The sequence below is a fragment of the Cricetulus griseus genome, chromosome X, assembly GCF_003668045.3.
Source record: "Cricetulus griseus strain 17A/GY chromosome X, alternate assembly CriGri-PICRH-1.0, whole genome shotgun sequence".
NCBI lineage: Eukaryota > Metazoa > Chordata > Mammalia > Rodentia > Cricetidae > Cricetulus > Cricetulus griseus.
This window is the reverse complement of record NC_048604.1, coordinates 15,047,901-15,068,124: the sequence shown is the minus strand read 5'-3', so window position 1 is coordinate 15,068,124 and position 20,224 is coordinate 15,047,901. Positions and strand designations below refer to the sequence as shown.

The 20,224-nt window shown below is 41.5% G+C and overlaps 1 pseudogene; it reads left to right on the top strand.

Annotated features, from left to right (window-relative positions):
* Positions 1-860: 860 nt before the first annotated feature.
* LOC100766787 lies at positions 861-13,589 on the top strand (annotated as a pseudogene).
* Positions 13,590-20,224: the final 6,635 nt, after the last annotated feature.

Sequence of the window (20,224 nt, the reverse complement as noted above, 5' to 3'; positions counted from 1 at the left end):
CTAGGTTTCCAGTACCAGGCATGGTTTCCCTCTTGTTGAGTGTGGCTGAAGTCCAATTAGAGAGCTGTTGGTTACCGCCAAGTCATTCATCCCACCACGGCACCTTTAGCGTTATAAAACCACACTGGTCATTGACGCTCAGAGATATCATGGCTTGGTAAGGTTGTGAGTTGCTTCCCTCCTTTGGAAGCTTGCATGGTGCTTTTTTCCTCAGAGAAGATGCCTTCATGTCTCTTCTAGCTGGGGGGATTCTGGGTCCTGTGTCTGAAGTGCATGGTGTCTCCAGTAATAGGGACTTACCTTTCACCTCTCCTCTTACTCACAGGGAAGTGTAGTCCTCACCCCTCATCAAGGGAATTGGCTTTTGTATCAGAGACAATTACAGAAAATCATAGCCAATGGAAAGCATAGATGTGGATCTCAGTCTCAACTGATACATTTACAATACAACACCGGCACCTAAAACTCAGGGATAATTGCAGAAAAGGGGACGAAAAGAGCCAGAGGATCAAGGGGTTTGCTGTGAGATTGTTTCCTCGTAGTGGCAGAAGCATACTTCACCAACATGACTGCCTAGATATAATCTGAGATAAGGACAGACCAACAGACATGTTGCATGAACAGGGGAAAACCCACAAAGTCTCAACCCTAAACCAGTAACAGCTTAGGAATGAGGAGAGCAAGAGAAAAAGTCTTCCCCAGGGAAGAACACACCAATTGGTTATTCAATACCAAATGTTCAGCCCTGAAAACATACATACAAGTAACATAGAGAATGAGCAGGTTGTATTTATGTATTTAGGAATATGTATGTATATACATACTCATATATGTATGTAATAGCAATGAAAAAAGAGGTCATGAATCTGAAGGAGAACAACGAAGGTTTGTGGGGAATAATATAATTTTATTATAATCTGAAAAAATAAAATAATTTTAAGTGGGCATTTATTGGAGTGGCTTACACAATATGAGCTGAGTAGTGCAACAGTGACTGTTTCACACCAGAGAGGCCACAAACCAGTAATTTCTCAGTCCATGGGGCAGGATATCTCTACTGTGTCAATATGGCACTGGAAGCCTAGAAGACTCATAAAAAGTAGTTGATTTTCAGTCCACATTTGAAGCTTGAAGTAGCTGGTTCCAAAAACCAGCCAAGGGATCAGCAGCAGGATCTTCAGTACACATTGGCAGCCCAAGGAAGGAAGCTGGTTCTGTGTCAGTTAAACAATCAGCAGCAGCGGGAGCAGGACGGTGGTGGCTCATGCCTTTAATCCCAGCACTCAGGAGGCAGAGGTAGGCAGAACTCCATGAGTTCGAGGCCAGCGTGGTCTACAGAGCAAGTTCCAGGACAGCTAGGGGTGGGTACACAGAGAACCCCTGTCTCAAAACAACAACAAAAGAATCATCCGTGGCAGCAAGAAGACAGATGAACTCATCAGCAAGAGTGACCGTCAGCAAGCAAAATGTAAGACACTTTCCCTCTTCCATGTCCTTCTATATAGGCTGCTCCCAGAGGTGCTGCCTACATTCATGGTGGGTATTCCCACATCAGTTAAGGCACTCTAAGTAATCTCCCATAGACATGAGCACAGGCCACCCCAATGTAGACAAGGCCACCAAGATTCTCTTCCCAGGAGACTTGAGGTTGTGTCAAGTTTACAGTTAAAAGCTAATGGTCACAAAAGGTAACTTGGAAGAAACCATCACACCTATCTCTAATCAAAGCATTCATCTTGCCATTATGGTGAAACAGGGTCCTGTGGGGAATGTATAGCACTATCACACGTAGTTCTCCGAGTAGTTTAATAACAATGCAGCTTGTGTTCTCATATCAGAAATCACTTCTTTCAACTTTCTACTCATAGATTGTGCCAGAACCAATATGGCAAGCAATGTTGGGAAATGAAAGAAAACTAGAAGGCCTAAAAAACTCATGTGTGTGCCAATCACCAAACTGGAGAGATAGTTTTGAGGCCATGCCTCTGTCCCACACCATAAATGGCTGGTGAGGATGCAGTCTGCTCACACAGAGTTAGCATCACATGGGATGGAAATTTCATGCACGATGGGCTGAAATTCTATATAGAATCCAGAAAAGCCCTTTAAAAGATTTATTATGAGCAGCCATGATGACACACACCTCTGATCTCAGCATTGGAGAGTCGGAGGCAGGTGGATTTCTGAGTTTGAGGCCAGCTTGGTCTACACAGTGAATTCCAGATCAGCCAGAGCTGTCTCTGTCTCAAAAATTAAAAGGGTGTGTGTGTGTGTGTGTGTGTGTGTGTGTGTGTGCGTGCGCGCGCGCTTTGCCCTTAGAGGCTATTAGATCCCCAGCACCTGCAATTACAGGCAGTTGTGAGCTGCCCAATATGGATTCTAGAAATCAAACTCAGGTCCTCTGGAAGACCATTAAACATTCTTAACTTCTGAGCCATCTCACCACCCTTGAAAAGAGAAAAACTTTTACCAAGGGTCCACGTGGAGCTCAACACTGTGGCTCATGCCTGTGATCTCAGCACTCAGGAGGCTAAGACACGATGATTTCCACAAAGATGAGGGCATCATCAGCTACATAGTGGGCTCCAGGTCATCTTGGGCTACACTGTGAGACCTTGTCTCAAAGAAAAAAGAATCCATATGGCCCCTTGTTCTCAAAGGCATTGATAAAGCACTGATTCTGAAGAACACATTGAAAATGGTCACCTAAGAGTAATATTGCTAGAAGTGGAAGCCCAGAGAACTATGAGACTGTGAACCACATATTTTCTTTCTTTCTTTTTCCTTATTTTTGGTTTTTGTTTTCTTTCAAGACAGGGTATCTTTGTGTATCCCTGACTGCCCTGGAACTCACTCTGTAGACCAGGCTGGTCTTGAACTCACAGAGATCCGCCTGCCTCTGCCTCCCGAGTGCTGGGATTAATGGTGTGCATCATCATGCCTGGCAAACCACATTTATTATCACCCACTAATCAGTGGAAAAATCCCAATCAGTTTCTCCAGTCCAGATATGTCTATGGAAAGCTATAGAAAAAGAGAAACAGCATAATTACATTTCATCATTGGCACTACTGGTGACTTTGGCACCTTTATAGATCCACAAAGGTGGAGGCTCAAGCTAGGCAGATGGTAGAAGCCATTTACTTGAAATCTGATTGTTTTTCAATATTTTTGATTGGGCCCATTTACACTTAAGCATCATATAGTATTTTGCACATCTAACTATTTGAAAGTATAATGTAGAATACCATTTTTCCAAGGGTTCTGTGTAGCCCTCGCTGGCCTGGGATTTTCTATCATTTAGTCTTGCATGGATCCTGCTATCTCAGTCTCAGCTGCTGTGATTATGGGCATCTGTCACCCCACCTGGCCTTATAATACTATTTTTAAAAATTGACCATTGAGGAGTAGGCGTGTAGCTCTGTGGTAGAGTGATTGGCTAGCATATACAAACCCCTGGCTTATTCAACCCCATATGTAGGCATGTAGGTAGATAGGTAGATACTAATTTATAAAAGGTTGGTTTAAATTGTAATATAATCATCAAATCGAATCTTTCATTTCTAAAAAGTGATAGAAATCATGTGCTTAACACAGAAAGATATCAAAAACTATAGGAAAGTTTAAAAGCATATTGCAAAGCCAAGCATGATTACTCATTCCTGCAAGCCCAGTGCTTGGGAGGCAAATGCAGGAAGACTGCTGTGAGTTTAACCCCAGCCTGGTCTATATAATGAGTGCTAGCCCAGCCAGGACTACTGGGATGACTTTGTCTCTAAAAACAGCAGATTGTAGTCTAGAAGGCATGGTGGCTAATACCTATGACCCAGCAGCACTTGGGAGACAGAGGCAGAAGAATTGCTACAAATTTTGAACTGGCTGCACAGTGAGTTGCAAGAGAGCCAGGCTTACACAGCAATATTTTGCCTCAAAAAGTGTTCCCAAAGTACATTTGCAGTATAGCATATATGATGTACTTCCCATTCAATATATATTCATATATATGAAATAGGCTTGCAAAATATATAGTATGTGACATGTTCCCCTTTCAACAATACACAAAACATATGCTAAAATATGCTTGTGAGAAAAGCATTTATTATTACTGAACACTCATTGTTTATGTTAATTTCAGATGTACAAAATTGAATTAATGCCTCATGCATACAATTCTGTATTGTTTTCATGCTAATCTAAAACAATAGCAAATGTCACTCAATATACATCACCTCTTTTATAGGACACAGGGTGCTTTTCTATGTGTCTCTTTTAAATTGTTAAACAATGTATCCAGTGTGTATATATATATGTGTGTGGTGGTACAGTTGAGTGCATGCCAAAACACACCAGTGGAAGTCAGATGACAACCCACAAGACTGAGTTCTCTCCTTCCACCTTGTGGAGTCCAGGGATTGAACTCAGGTCAGTCAGGCTTGGCAGCAAATGGCTGTACCCACTGAGCACTGCACCAACCAATGTATCTCTTTTTGTGCAATTGGATAGCACAGGCTGTTCCAGAACTCCAGATCCTCCTGTCTCCACCAAGTTCTGAGATTACAGAAATGAGCCTGCACAACCGGCCTTATCATTGCTTTTATATCACCAAATAACCACTTTAATTTCTACCCAGCTTAGGCTCAGCAGTCCATTATTGTAATTATTTCCTCACAAATTCGTTCACATTTTTGCTCTACTTCCTTCCATCACATTCATCAGTTGTGAGAAACAATGAGCCTCACTTCATAATAGGAGTACTGGAGACTTGGAATAGCCAAAGTGAGAGTTTATTCTATGACTTTGCAAGCCAGCCATCAGCTGGCAGGTATGGTAACTGAGCACTGAAAACATTTTATGAACCCTAAGGCTTGACTCTTCTTCCCTTTCCTCCTACTGACTAATCAGGAGGGTAATATCTTACACATCATCTAGGTGTTATCCTTCTCTTACGAACTTGTTTACATATATCTGCTTCTCAATAAAACCATGCACGGTTCATCTCTGTGTGCATGGACTCATCTCTCCAGTTTACATTGTGTTTATGTTAAGAATTTTCAGGCTCATGGCATTGCAGGCAAGCTTAGCTGTTAGTAATTTTCTCCTCTAAACATTTCATTTGGCTGTGAGAGTGGCCTAACATGGTCTTGAGAGTGGGGCTAACTAGGAGGAGTCTAGTGCTTTTCCTTTATCTGTATTGGGAACTAAACTGGCTTCGGGCACTTTTGAAAATGAACCAATCAAATTTTATTTCTTACATCTTTCAAGAACCCACACCTGGATAGCCTCAACTTTTCACTAGCCTAGCAATCTTCCTACACTTCTTCAGTTTACTTACTTAGATACTGTTGATGGCTCAGAAACAACAGAAATTTCTCACAGCCCTAGAGCCTGGGAATTCCTATACCAAGTTGCCAATATATTTGGTATGCAGTGATAGCCCACTCCCTGGGTCACGGGTGGTGTCCTTTGCTATCATCATATTGTGGAAGGAGCCTAGGGTCTCTTTCATCTGGGCACTAAACCCATTCAAGAGGGATCCACCTTCAAAACTTTAGGAGAGATCTTTATTTTTACATTCTGTGTTTGTTTTCCAACAGGGTATTTCTATGTATCCACGCTGGAACTTGCTTTGTAGACCAGGCTGGCTTCACATACTGAGGAATTCTCCTGCCTCTGCCTCCCAAGTTCTGGGAATTCAGATACGTGCTACCACACCTGACTCAGGGATGGTTTTAACTTACAGTATTTAAAAGAAAACCATACTCACCTATCAGAAGACTATTTCAAACATTCCTCTCTCATCAAATCTGAAATTCCTTGCCTACCTTCCCCACTGAGTTGGTCTTGCTTCATATTTAACTGTTGAAGTAAGTAGTTATTCATTTGTCTCCAATCAAATGGCCTACGTGCATCAGCAGCTATGTGCTCCTCCCTCCCTCCCTCCCTCCCTCCCTCCCTCCCTCCCTCCCTCCCTCCCTCCCTCCTTCCCTCTCAATCCAGTGGGATAACTAGTGTCCCTCTCTAATCTAGATCTTACATACTAGAATACTTAGGTCTGGAAGTTATGGCCATGGCACTTCCCACACCTCTATGGTACCTCTTGCTGCCAGCACAAGATACCATGGACTGGTGGCCTTAAACAGTAAAGCTTATTTCCTCCCAGTTGAACTTAAGTTAGATAGATGCCTATCATGCGGATATCAGTCAGGGAGTGGAGAAGGGGACTCAGGCCCCATGGAGAGCTAGCTACTGATGGTTAATAGTTGCTGGCGGGGGGGGGGGGGGGATGACACTTTCCTTAGTGGTGTAGCTACTGGTAAATAACCCATGCTCCAGTAAATAACCCCCCACCCATGCTCCTGTAAGCAATCATAATTAAACTCATTAAATCATCAGAATGAAATAGATTTTCTGAGTGGACTGGGGGGCGTAGCGATGGGTATAGTTGTAGGGGGATGGTGGGAGAATGTACACATGAGAGAAGTATATGTAATACATGAGAGGATAAAAAACTGATTACGAAAAATAAAAATTAATTGTGGTGTTATGAAAACATACAACAAAACATGTCATTAGAGACCTGGGGATATCTCTCAGTTGGTAGAGTGCTTACCTGGCAGGCACTAGGTTCAATCCCCAGTACTGTATAAACCAGGTTTAGTAGTACACACTTGCAGTTCCAGAACTTGAGGAGGAAGAAGCAGAAGGATCCGAAGTTCAAGGTCATCCTTAACCATATAGGGAAATTGGCGGTCAACCTGGACTACATGAGACCCTTTTGCAAACAACAAAGTGTGCTCATATGATCATCTCTTTGTGCATGTAAGTGTCGTATACATGGCTTCTTATAAACACATGTCATGCTGGATTAGGGCCCACTATAAAGATTTCATTTTAAGAAATCATCTTTTTAAAGATGCTATTGCAAAATCAGGTACATTAATGTATGTCTGTAACCCAGCACTTGGGATATAGAAGTGTAAGGATTCCCACAAGTTCAAGGTCGGCCAGCCAGGGATACACAGTGAGATCCTTTCTCCAAACAATACAATATACTGCAACACAAAACAAAACAAAACAAAACAAAACAAAACAAAACCTGTCTCCAAATAGAGTTACATTATGAGGATCTAGGGAATCGATCTTCAATAAAGTTTTCTTCCTTTACTCCTTCTCTTTCTCCCCCCACCCTTCTCTCTGGACAGGGTCTTACTCTGTAGTTCAGGCTAGCCTGAAATTCACTAAGGAGATCAGGATAGGCTTAGACTCTTGGTAATCCTCCTGTCTTAGCCTCTTAGGTGCTGGGAGTACAAGCACAAATCACTATACACGGCCAACATATAAATTTTAAAGTGAGAGAATTGGGCCTCATGTAACAAACTCCATGTTACCCAGTGATCCATTGTGGGGCCCCTTACCAGACTTCTCAGCAGTATCTACAGCATTCAATTACTACCCTTTGGAAACCCATGTTGCTATGTAAGCACATCCACTACTGAGAATCCTAACAGCTAAGAGAGAGAGTTGTACATATCTTTTTAAAAGATTCATTATTTTAAGTGTGTGCCTGTGTGAACAAGAGTGCAGGTGCCTTCAGAGGCCTGAGGTATTAGATCCCCCTGGTGCTGGAGTTACAGGTAGCTGTGAGTTGACCAACACAGGTGCTAGGAATACTTTTCAAGAGCACTTTGCTGCTAACCATTGAGCCATTCATAGGCATGCTAATTATTCAGACATTTTAACTTTTATTGATTCTTTGTGGATTTCATATCCGATCCCACTCATCTCCTTGTCCCCTTTGCATTTGCCCTCTGCTCTTGCCAACCCCCAAATCAAAACCAACTTTAAAAGAAATCTCACAAAAAATAAAACAAAGAAACAAAAAAGAATCTTGTTGTGGAGGTTGTAGTGTGACCCATTTAGTCACACAAAATTTTCATACTTTTATTGTTCAAGGACTTGGTTTCAAAGTCGAGAGTTTCGTTATTTTAATCCACTCTTTAAAAAGGCAATCAAAGTAGTATTGGTATCAATTCATGAAACTGAGGACTAGTCTCTCCCACCCCACATGAAAAGTGAAGACAGCTGAAAAACACCAACAGCAGATACCTTATTTCACGTTTATTGGTCAATTTTTATTGCCAACTCAGACCTCTCTGAAGGCTAGATCACAGAAGTGCTTTGAAATTGTCGTAATGATATTCGCACAACTGAAAACATTAGCGTTTTCTTTTGTGGACACAATATGAGCAAGTTCTAAGTTCTTCCTTTCAGGTTCACGCAATACAAGTTGAACATATCTACTATGAAAACTGTCAAATATGAGAACATATCTCTTTGATTCTGGAGGTGGGATTCTGAGTTTAGACCAGTGATTTGAATATACTACACAGTCAACTGACACCCCCCACCCCACCCCACCCCCGCCCCAGCCCTGTCTCCTCAGTTTCCTGAGAAGCATTTGGAGAGTATCAACAGCCAGTTTGAGAAGTCATGAGCACTGAACATACGCCATCATCTAAGCACATGTGCCTGGGAAAGCACCGAATAACCTTAGAAATTAATCAGCAAAAAATGAGTAGTGCTCAAGGAAAGTTGGGTTAATGGAGCTAAATGAATTGGGCTGTCTCAAAATGGACACCTACTTGCTAGGGATGTGGTTCCGTCGATTACTTGCCTAGCTTTCAGGAAGCCCTGGGTTCAACCCCCAGCACCATGGAAAGCAGTTCGTTATTCTTACTTGAGAAAGAAGCAGGGCTTTTTGTTTCTCTTGTTTTCACAAAGGAATTCTATAGCCTCAGAGTGGCTCTTCTGAAAATGCATCTTCCATTATGCTTCTGTGACTTCAGCTCCTTCTGATGTCATTAGTTTCCATGTGTCTCTTTTGCTGGTTGCTCCACATCTTCAAGATTTGGGTGCCCCAGGGCTCAGGCCTTGGGCATCTTCTTTCTTCTAGCCATATTCATTTCCGGGGTGATTTCATAACTGTAAATGGCCAGTCCTGGCCTGTGCCTTGAACTTGAGATTCATATTTCAACTGCCTACTCACCATCCCCGCTCAAATGATCTAATCTCAGTCATCATGACTCAGACTCCGTGCCTCAATGCATGAGACCTGTTCTTCCCAAGGAACTGAGAGGGAGGGAGTTAGATGGACCATCTGCGTCAGTTCTAAAAGGAAGGTCGAAAAACCTTGGAGTCACACTTCATTTCTGTTCCTTCTCTTACACCCCAAGTTCAGGCAATTAGCAATGCCATCCACTTTCTACAATTTTAGAAGCCATCCTCCTACAACACTTTCTACTGCTGTCACGATGGTCTGAGCTATTTTGCTTCTCACCTGGATCACAGCTAATAGCACTGTCCCCATAGTCCTGCTACCTCTTCCTGCCCTATTGTACCATAGAGAACAACAAAATGTCCTCATAAGAACATCTCTTTGTGCATGCAAGTGTCAAATAGTACTCTATGCCTACATGTCTTCTTATAAACACATAGGGAGGCAGGGCAGGGGTGGCATTCACCTTTAATCCCAGCACTTGGGAGGCAGGGGCAGACAGATCTCTGTGAGTTCAAGGGCAGCCTGGTCTACAGAGTGAGTGCCAGGATAACTAGAACTGCAACACAGAGAAACCCTGTCTCAGAAAAACAACAACAATGGAGAGAGAGAGAGAGAGAGAGAGAGAGAGAGAGAGAGAGAGAGAGAGAGAGAGAGAGAGAACAAACAACCACCACAACAAAACCTACATAGGGAGACAGGATAACATTTAAAATTCTATTGTTTTATTATTTTTAAGTGTGGGGGGGGAGTGCATATGAATGCAGGTGTCCAGGGAAACCAGGATCTTCTGGAATTAGACTTACAAGCAGCTGTGAGCTGACTGATGTGGGTGATGAGAACCAAACTCAGGATCTCTGCAAGAGCAGAAAGTGGTCTAAAGCTTAGTCATCTCTCCATCTCCAGAATAATATTATTTTAGACAAAATCTCATGCAGCTCTTGAACTCCTTATTCCTTCTGCCTCCATCTCCCAAGTGTAGTTACAAGTAAGGGCTACCATGTCCTATTGTATTTGATGCTGGGCATACAACACAATGTTTGAGGCATGCTTGGCACACACTCTACCAACTTCCCAACTCTCAAAATCACTCTTTAAAACACAAGTGAACTGTATGTGGTAAATCATTCCTGTCACCCCAGCAGCAGGGTCAGGAGTTCAAGATCATCCTTAATTACATAACAAGTCCGAGGCCAGCCTAGGATACATGAGACTTTATCTCAGTAACCAACAGAAGAAAAGAACTAATCTTTTTTCTTGTGTTCTCATTTTTTTGTTTTGGTTTTTCGAGACAGGGTTTCTCTGTGTAGCTTTGGAGCCTATCCTGGCACTCGCTCTGGAGACCAGGCTGGCCTTGAACTCACAGAGATCCGCCTGCCTCTGCCTCCTGAGTGCTGGGATTAAAGGCGTGCGCCACCAACGCCTGGCTTGTGTTCTCACTCTTTCAATGGGGATTTTGGTCATGTTTGTGAGGAAATCCAAAGGGCTCACCATGGAGGACTAGGCCTGCATGATTTGGCCTCTGCCTATGTTAAATTGTATTTCCTAATAAACTTGCTTGGCCTACTTCTGCTCCCATGGATTCTTTGCACACCAGATAAGTCTAAACCTCAGGGCCTTTGCATTTGCCATCATCTCAGCTACTAAAAGATACCTCCTTTAACTAGGGGAGTAGTGTGAATATATAATTCCAGTAACTAGAAGGCTAAGGCATGAAGATCCCAAATTTTTTGTTTGTTTTTCAAAACAGGGTTTCTCTATGTAGCTTTCGAGTCTGTCCTAGAACTCGCTCTGTAGGCCAGTGATCTGCGTGTCTCTGCCTCCCAAGTGCTGGGATTAAAGGCATGTGTACACTGGGCTATGCCACAACACCTTGTATATCAAAAGAAAACACAGCTGGGCAATGGTGGCGCACACCTTTAATCCCAGCACTGGAGAAGCAGAGGCAGGCAGCTCTCTGTGAGTTCAAGGCCAGCCTGATCTACAAAATTAGCTCCACGTCAGCCAGGGCTGTTATACAGAGAACCTGTCTCAAAAAACTGAAAAATCAAAACCAAAAACAAAACAACAACAAAAAACGGAAAAACAGGGACTCAGTGCCCATCTGCCCCATCATACTGGGATTTTGTCTGACTTGACTTTACACAGGTCTTGTATATAGCAGCACAACTGTCCTTTGATTTTCCATACTGCGAGAGGGACAACCAGTTTCTTTCCAGGGTGTGATCCCTGTAAGTTGACCACATTCCAGGGAGTGCCTCTATACCCAAGACTATTTGGGCTGCACAAATTGTTACAAAACCAAAGGACCAGAAGTGAGTAGGGAGGTCTGGGCGTCCCTGGGAGGAATTGGGAGAAAGGGTACATATGATCAAAATTCATTGTATGAACTTCGCAAAGAATTGGTGAAATCCTTTTTTAACCCACAAGGGCTAGAGCTGGAGCTAAATTGGTAAAGTAGCTGCTGAGCAGGCATAAAGCCCAGGATTCAACCTGCAGCACTGCAGAGACTGGACATGGTGTGACCGAAGCTCATGGGAGGCTAAAGCAGGAGCTTCAGAGGTTTAAGGTCATTACCAACTATATTTTAAGTTGTAGGCCAGCCTAGGCTATGTGAGCTCCTATCTCAAAACAAACAAAGAAAACAAACAAAAAAAAACCTTCCAGGAAAAGATCAGAAAACAAACAAACAAAGACTATTGAAATCTAAGCAATGGAGGGACTACCTTAAATGCTCTTCCCCTATGAGACTGATGACTACTTTAAATGGAGGGATACTCTCTCAGCCCTAAATACATGGGGGAGGGCCTAGCCCCTGCTCCAAATGATGTAACAGACTTTGATGATTCCCCCATGGAAGGCCTCACTCAACAAGACCCACCAGCCATACTCATGAACTCCCTGCAGCTGCGGCTATCGACACAAGAGCCGCGGAAGACTGCACCCTTCACCGGACGGAAGGAGGGACTCAGGACACCCAACTTGGTCCTCATGGACTATTAGCAGTTAACAGCTGTTGGGGTAGGGGTTCAGTTAGCTGCTATATACTGACATGGTTGAGCCAGTAAAGGAGCTTGCTATCAGGCCTGAGGACCAAAGTTTGATTCCTGAGACCTACATGGTAGAACAAAGAACCAACTCCCTAAGTTGTTCTCTGATGGCCACTATGGCATGTACGGATATGCTCCCTACATTATCATACAAGTGAGTTTGCATGCTTTCATTCTGTCTCTGTGTACGTGCGCACATATGTGTACGGACCTACCCACCCACACACTAAATAAAAAAGAATAAGCACTTTGAAAAACCATTGTTTGTGCAAGTCTGTTTGTCTATAGGCACACATCTGTGTTCATGGCTGCATCCATGGGGGGTAGAGTTATGGGCATTGCTACCCGAGTTCTGGGATCCAAACTCCAGCTCTCAAGGTTATGGACAAGATTTCTTAACCACTGAGTCAACTCTCCATCCCAATGTAGCTAGTATTGCAAATATGCAGTTTTGCAGTATCTCATAGTAATTTTACTTTGATGATTGACAAAGATGAAATACACTTTCATGTATTTTGACTATTTCTTTTAGAATGTATTAAAGTTTTTTGGGCTAGTTTCAGGTTTTGCTAGTGAGTTCCAGAAGTTATTGTATATATTTTGTTACAAATCTTTTGCCCAATACATTTCAGAGTTTCAGTCATGTTTTTCATTGCTTTGAAAAATTAGCTTAAGAAATCATTTAAGGTGTTCGCAGCTGTCACTGTGCAGCCTCTGGCTGGCCGAGCTTTAGCCGAAGGGGAAGTGGGGTAAGTAAGGAGGTACTCTTACCATTGCTCCTACAAAGCAGACTGCCCGCAAAGCCACCGGTGGTAAAGCACCCAGGAAACAACCGGCTACAAAAGCTGCTCGCAAGAGTGTGCCTACTACTGGAAGGGTGAAGAAACTTCATCATTACAGGCCTGGTATTGTGGCACTCTGTGAAATCAGACACTATCAGAAATCCACTGAACTTCTGATTCGCAAGCTCCCCTTCCAGCGTCTGGTTCGAGAAATTGCTCAGGATTTCAAAACAGATCTGCACTTCCAGAGTGCAGCTATCGGTGCTTTGCAGGAGGGAAGTAAGGCCTAGCTGGTTGGCCTTTTTGAAGATACCAACCTGTGTGCTATCCATGCCAAATGTGTAACAATTATGCCAAAAGATATCCAGCTAGCAGGCCGCATACGCGGAGAACTGCTTAAGAGTCCACTATGAGGGGAAACATTTCATTCTCAAAAAATTTTTCCTCTTCCTGTTATCAGTAGTTCTGAATGTTAGATATTTTGTCCATGGGGTGAAAAGGTACCTAAGTATATGATTGCGAGTGGAAAAATAGGGGACAGAAATCAGATATGGGCAGTTTTTCCATTTTCATTTGTGTGTGAATTTTTAATAGAAATGCAAGATGTAAAGCATTAATGCAAGCAAAATGTTTCAGTGAACACATTTCAACAGTTCAACTTTATAACAATTATAAATAAACCTGTTAAAATTTTCTGGACAATGCCAGCATTTGGATTTTTTTTAAATAAGTAAATTTCTTGTTGACGGCAACTAAAAATAATCATTTAAAAGGAGAAAATTTTGTGTGCATTCTGTCTATTTGTTTAAGGAAGAATCTCAAGGAGCCCAGGCTGGTCTCAAACTCTAGTGCCAGGGCTGGACTTGAACTCCTGGCCTTTCTGTCTTTACCTGCTAAGGTTATAGTTCATTCCTTTTATTACTAAGCTGTATTGTTTGGTGTGGAATATTGAACTATTCCCTTATAGAAGCATATATAGGTTGTTTTCATCTACCTGTTTTAATACTACTAGTAAAATAATAATCTCATGCTTTATCATTAATTTTTTAAATTGAAATTTATTTTATGTATTTGTGTCTTGCCTGCATGTACGTCCATGTACCATGCCTAGTGCCCATGGAGGCTGGAATGCATCAGATCCCCTGGAACTGGAGTTATACTCAGTTGTGAGCTGCCATGTGGGTGCTGAGAATCAAACCCTGGTCCTCTGGAAGAGCAGATGATGCTCTTCATCACTAAACCATCAATCTAGCCCCTAATGTTTTTAAAATTCAACTGGTTAAAAATATTTTCCTGGGACTTCTGCTTGCCCTCTTTGGGATCTCCTGGTCTGGGGACTGCTGGTCAACTCACGTCCTCCCCCCACTGTCCAAGCAATCCAGAGTCTGCTAGTATCGGTGCTAGTCCTGCCTCCACCCACCTGCAGAGGGAGTGTCTCAGACATGACTGTACCCATCTTGACACCCATGGGAGTATTGGACTTGCTTGCATCCACCAGAAGACAACCTTGGACCTGTACCCACCAGGAGAGGGAGAGACCCCACCGGCACTCACTGGAAAAAGGGGTGGGAAGACGACAGTATAAGAACAGGGTCAACAGCAGAAAGATCAATATGACAGCACCAGAGTCTAGGAGCTCCATACCAGCAAGACCTGAACATCCAAACACAGATTAAGCAGAAGAGAATGACCCTAAAAAAACTGTATGAATATGATGACATGGGTGCAGATGTTACTATTATTACCCACAAGTCCTGGCCGAAGGACTGGCCACTCAGGGAAGCGAATGTACAATTTTTGGGAATTGGAACACTATTAGAGTTCATCAGAGTGTTCGCCCAGTGGTCTGCATTGGACCGGAAGGACAGAAAGGGAAACTAAAACCTTACATGGCAAATATAGCTATAAACCTCTGGGGTCATGATCTCTTACAGCAATGGAAAACTCAAATTAACACACCTCCAATGTCACATACAAATTTTGTACAATTGCTGGATAGTAGAAAAGATTGGGTAAGACGCTATGGGAAATGGTTACCAACCACCCAGGCTGTACAGAAACTAAATACAAATGATAGAACTTTAGAGGAACCAAAGGCCCTGCCATTAAAATGGCTTACAGATGAACCTGTCTGGGTAGGACAATGGTGTATGACCTCTGAGAAGCTAGAGGCTCTAGAAAAGTTAGTACAGAAACAGCTAGAGGCTGGACACATAGAGGAGTCTACCAGTCCTTGGAATTCTCCTGTATTTGTTATCAAAAAGAAGTCAGGTAATTGGAGAATGCTGACAGACCTGAGAGCCATAAATAAGGTAATTCAACCTATGGGCTCTCTACATCCTGGAATGCCATTGCCTTCCTTAATACCTAAAGGATGGCTGATCCTAGTAATTGACCTGAAAGACTGTTTTTTCACTATACCATTACAAGAAAATGATAGAGAGAAATTTGTATTTACTGTACCAACTCTTAATAACTCACAGCCAGTTCGGAGATATCAGTGGAAGGTTTTACCTCAAGGGATGCTAAATAGTCCTACTTTATGTCAACAATTTGTACAACAACCTAGGAAATAATTCATAAAATTTTCCACAATCCCTCGTTTATCATTACGTGGATGATATTCTTTTATCAGATTCCAATAAGTAAACTTTTGGAACATATGTTTGACATGGTGAAGGAATTTCTACCTAGATGGGGGTTACAGATTGCCCCAGAAAAGATACAAAGAGGAGATTCTATTAACTATTTAGGTAATAGGATAGACTTACAAAGAATCAGGCCACAGAAGGCACAAATTAGAAGGGATCATTATCAAACTCTTAATAGTCTTCAGAGGCTGCTAGGAGAAATTTCTCAATTACAGACGATTATTGGGGTAGAAGGTCATGACTTAAACCATTTAAAATGGCTCTTAAAGGTTATAAGGACCTAAACAGTCCATGAATATTATCCGCTGAGGCAGAAAAAGAATTACAATGGGTAGAAAACAGAATATTGGATGCACATATAAATCGGATAAACCTTGATTTAGACTATATTCTGGTCATCTTGCCATTCAGAGAATACCCATCTAGAATTTTTTTTTTTTTTGGTTTTTCAAGACAGGGTTTCTCTGTGGCTTTTGGAAGCTGTCCTGGAACTAGCTCTTGTAGACCAGGTTGGTCTCGAACTCACAGAGATCTACCTGCCTCTGCCTCCCGAGTGCTGGGATTAAAGGCGTGCACCACCAACGCCCGGCTCCCTTCTGGAATTCTAATGCAGAGGGAAGACACTATATTGGAGTTTATATTTCTGCCACATAAACAGAATAAAAAGTTAAAGACATATATAGAAAAGATTTCTGATTTAATTTTAAAGGGCAAATTAAGACTTTGCCAACTGACTGGGAAAGATCCAGCAGAAATTATAGTACTATTAACTAATGAAGAAATTTCCGCCTTATGTAAGGATAATGAATATTGGCAAATATCTCTTACTGACTTTTTGGGAATGATTAGCAACAACTATCCCAAAACTGACAGAATTAAATTAATAAAAAAGACAGTCTGGATTCTTCCACATACTGTAAGACGAACTCCCATTTCTGGAGTTCTTACCTTCTACACTGATGCCAACAAATCAGGTAATGCTGGTTATAAAGCAGGTGAGGTAAGCAAAGTAGTTCAAAGTCCATATACATCTGTACAGAAGGCAGAATTATATGCAATTCTCATGGTATTTATGGATTATACAGAATCTCTTAACATAGTTACTAATTCCCAATATGCAGAGAGAGTCGTCTTACACATTGAGACTGTAGAATTCGTTCCTGATAATATGGAATTAACCTCGTTGCTTTTACAATTACAGAAAACAATCAGAAACAGAAGCAATCCTCTATACATTACACATATCAGATCCCATACGGGTCTGCCAGGCCCACTAGCACAAGGTCATGACAAGATTGATCGTTTATTAATTGGAAGTGTGCTAGAAGCCTCATGTTTCATAAAAAGCATCATGTAAATAGCAAAGGTTTAAAAAGGACTTCTCCATTACTTGGCAACAAGCCAAGGAGATAGTGAGAAACTGTCCTACTTGTTCTTTTTATAACCAAACTCCACTGCCAGCAGGCTGTAATCCTAAGGGCATTCGGAGGAAAGAGATCTGGCAGATGGATGTCTTTCACTTTACAGAATTTGGAAATTTGAAATATGTGCATCATACCATTGACACATTCTCAGGTTTCCAATGGGCTACTGCTCTCAACTCTGAAAAGCTGATTCTGTTATTAAACACCTGCTAGAGGTGATGGCAGTTATGGGTATACCTGCACAAATAAAAACTGACAATGGTCCAGCATGCATGTGTCTCCACAAAAACGGAACAGTTCTTCAAATATTATAACATAAACCATGTCACCGGTATACCATACAATCCTACAGGACAAGCAGTGGTATAGAGATCTAATAGGACACTTAAGGAGATGCTCCATAGACAAGCTGGTAAGTCAAAAAGCCTCAAACATAGGTTGCATAATGCTTTATTGACACTAAACTTTCTTAATGCCAATGACAAAGGACAAACAGCTACAGAAAGACACTGGACTATGGAAAAAAACTGCTGAACTGAATCAACCAGTGTACTTCAAAGATGTACTAACCTCCATATGGAAGCCTGGACATGTGTTAAGTTGGGGGACGAGTTTTGCATTTGTTTCCACAGGAGAAGAAAAACTTTGGATACCATCAAAGTTGATCAAGATTCGAGTTGAAAAAGACAAACCTCTCAACAAGGACAAGTGACAGGTATTTACTGAGGTATATCTCATAGAAACCTCCCAAAAGAAAGGGAGGTGTTTTGCTTCTATCTTCACAGGAAAACTCATTTCCAGAATCCAAGAACACTACATGTGTAGATGCTTAAGAACAAAAGGAAACTATAACCATCAAACAACAGGAACGTGCCATATGGTAATCTTTACAGCTGTCTCTCAAATAACTCTATCTCTTTATTTCCTTGTCCCTATTCAAGTAAATCAATGCTGGATTTAGAGTTGGATTTGGCTTTCCTCCCATAAAATCCCAGCACGTTTTTTAACTACACCTTAGGGTTTCTGAATTGTATCAAGAAGCCAATTGATGTAATACAGAATGAGAGAGGAATTTGGGGACTGTCTTTGTCTTTCTTGGCTCTTTCCTTCAAGGTGTACACCATCTCACAATCATTATTTTTCCACAATTGCCTTTTCCAGCATACATACATATACAAGCAAACATTTCTCTGCTAACACTTATGTTTGAGTCCCACACAGCCAATGACGACCCGTCTGACAACAGTCCCTGGATGCTGCAGAAAAGAAATTGGGCCATACCTCCTTGACTGCACTGGATCCAACTAACTCTGTTTCAACTGACACTCTGACCACAGTTTTGAGTACTGACTTCAATCAAGTTGAGGATTTCAAACTAGATCTTCAATCAAACAAATCCCATCTAACATGGACTGGATATAATCCATTAGAGACTTTCACTTTACTAACATTTTCTTCCCACAGGACCTCACAAGGCTACCATCATTCCATTTCAGCAGGAAGTAACTTGGAGGATGCTATGCCCACTGTCCCCATTATTGTCTGTTAGGGTAGTGTAAGCCTAGTTAGGAATGACCTTCCTATTGTTTATTGTTGGGATTAGAAGGAGGTGTTCAGGTTTGGACACCTCTTTCAGATGACTTTAAGGTTTAGCTGAAATAGACATGGTTAGAATGTGCAATAGCAGATTTCTTGTATTTCACCTTTATGATTGTTAATTTTGGATACTTTACACTGTTAAGTTTTAATCCTCTTTTAGACTAAAAGTGGAATTGTAGGGGACAGTAAGCCACGCCTGTTAGAGGTAAGGATGATGAGTGATGGGCTCTTAAGGGATGTCGAGCACATGGAAGCCCCCTTGTCTCTGGCCTGGCTGCTTTGCTGCCCTGGGCACGCTCTGGCTTGCATTTGCCTGGTATTTGTCTGAATAAAGATAACTTAAACCTACAGGTTCTCACTTTAGAGACTCTCAAAGAGGTAATGAGAAAATCCCTTAAAGAAATGAAAGAAAAAACAAGCAAAAATTGCAACAAATGTAGGAAAAGACAAATCAGAAATTGCAATAAATAAACAAATCTCTTGAAGCAAACAAGGAAAGCTAATACAAAAACAACAAAACAAGTAAAGGAAGCAATTCAAACAGTGCAAGGCTGGAAAGCTGAAATAGAGACAATAAAAAAGTCTGAGGGAATACTGGAATTAGAAAAGCTGGGTAAACGGTCAGGAACTACAGATGTAAGCATAACCAATAGAATACAAGAGATGGAAGAGAGAATCTCAGGCATTGAAGATACACTAGGAGAAATAGATTCATTGACCAAAAAAGCAAACTCACCCCAGGAGGAATAGATGCCAGGAAATAATCAAATTGAGGGATGAAATCAATAAAGTAGAAACAAAGAAACAATGTAATAAAGAGTTGCTTCTTCCAGAAAATCAGAGCATAGACAAACTTTTATCCAAACTAACCAACAGGCAGAAAGAGAATATGCTAATTAACAAAATCAAAATGAAAAGGGGGACACAACAAGGGACACTGATGAAATCCAGAGAATCTTCAGGTCATACTTTGAAAACCTGTACTCCACAAAATACGAAAATCTAAAGGAAATGGACAATTTTCTGGAAAGATTTCACTTACCAAAATTAAATAAAGAACAGATGGGCAAGTTAAATAGACCTATAACCCTAATGAAATAGCAGTCATCAAAAGTCTCCCAACCAAAAAGAGCCCAGGGCAAGATGGTTTCAGTGTAGAATTCTATGAGAAATTCAAACAAGAGCTAATACCAATACTCCTCAAATAGTTCCACACAATAGAAGCAGAAGGTTCATTTGCCAAACTCTTTTTATGAGGTTACATTTACTGTGGTACCCAAGCCACAAAATGACACAACTAAGAAAGAGAACTACAGACCAATATCCCTCATGAACATTGATGCAAAAATTCTCAATAAAATACTGGCAAATTGAAACCAAGAACACATCAGAAAAACCATCTACCATGATCAAGTAGGCTTCATTCCAGGAATGCAGGGATGCTTCAACATATGAAAATTCATCAATGTAATCCACCATATAAACAATTGAAAAAAACACATATGATCATCTCACTAGATGATGAGGCAGCCTTTGACAAAACCCAACACCCCTTCATGATAAAGGTCTTGGAGAAATTAAGGCTAACAGGAACATACCTGAACATAATAAAAACAATATACAGCAAACCAACAGCCAAAATCAAACTAAATGGAGAGGAACT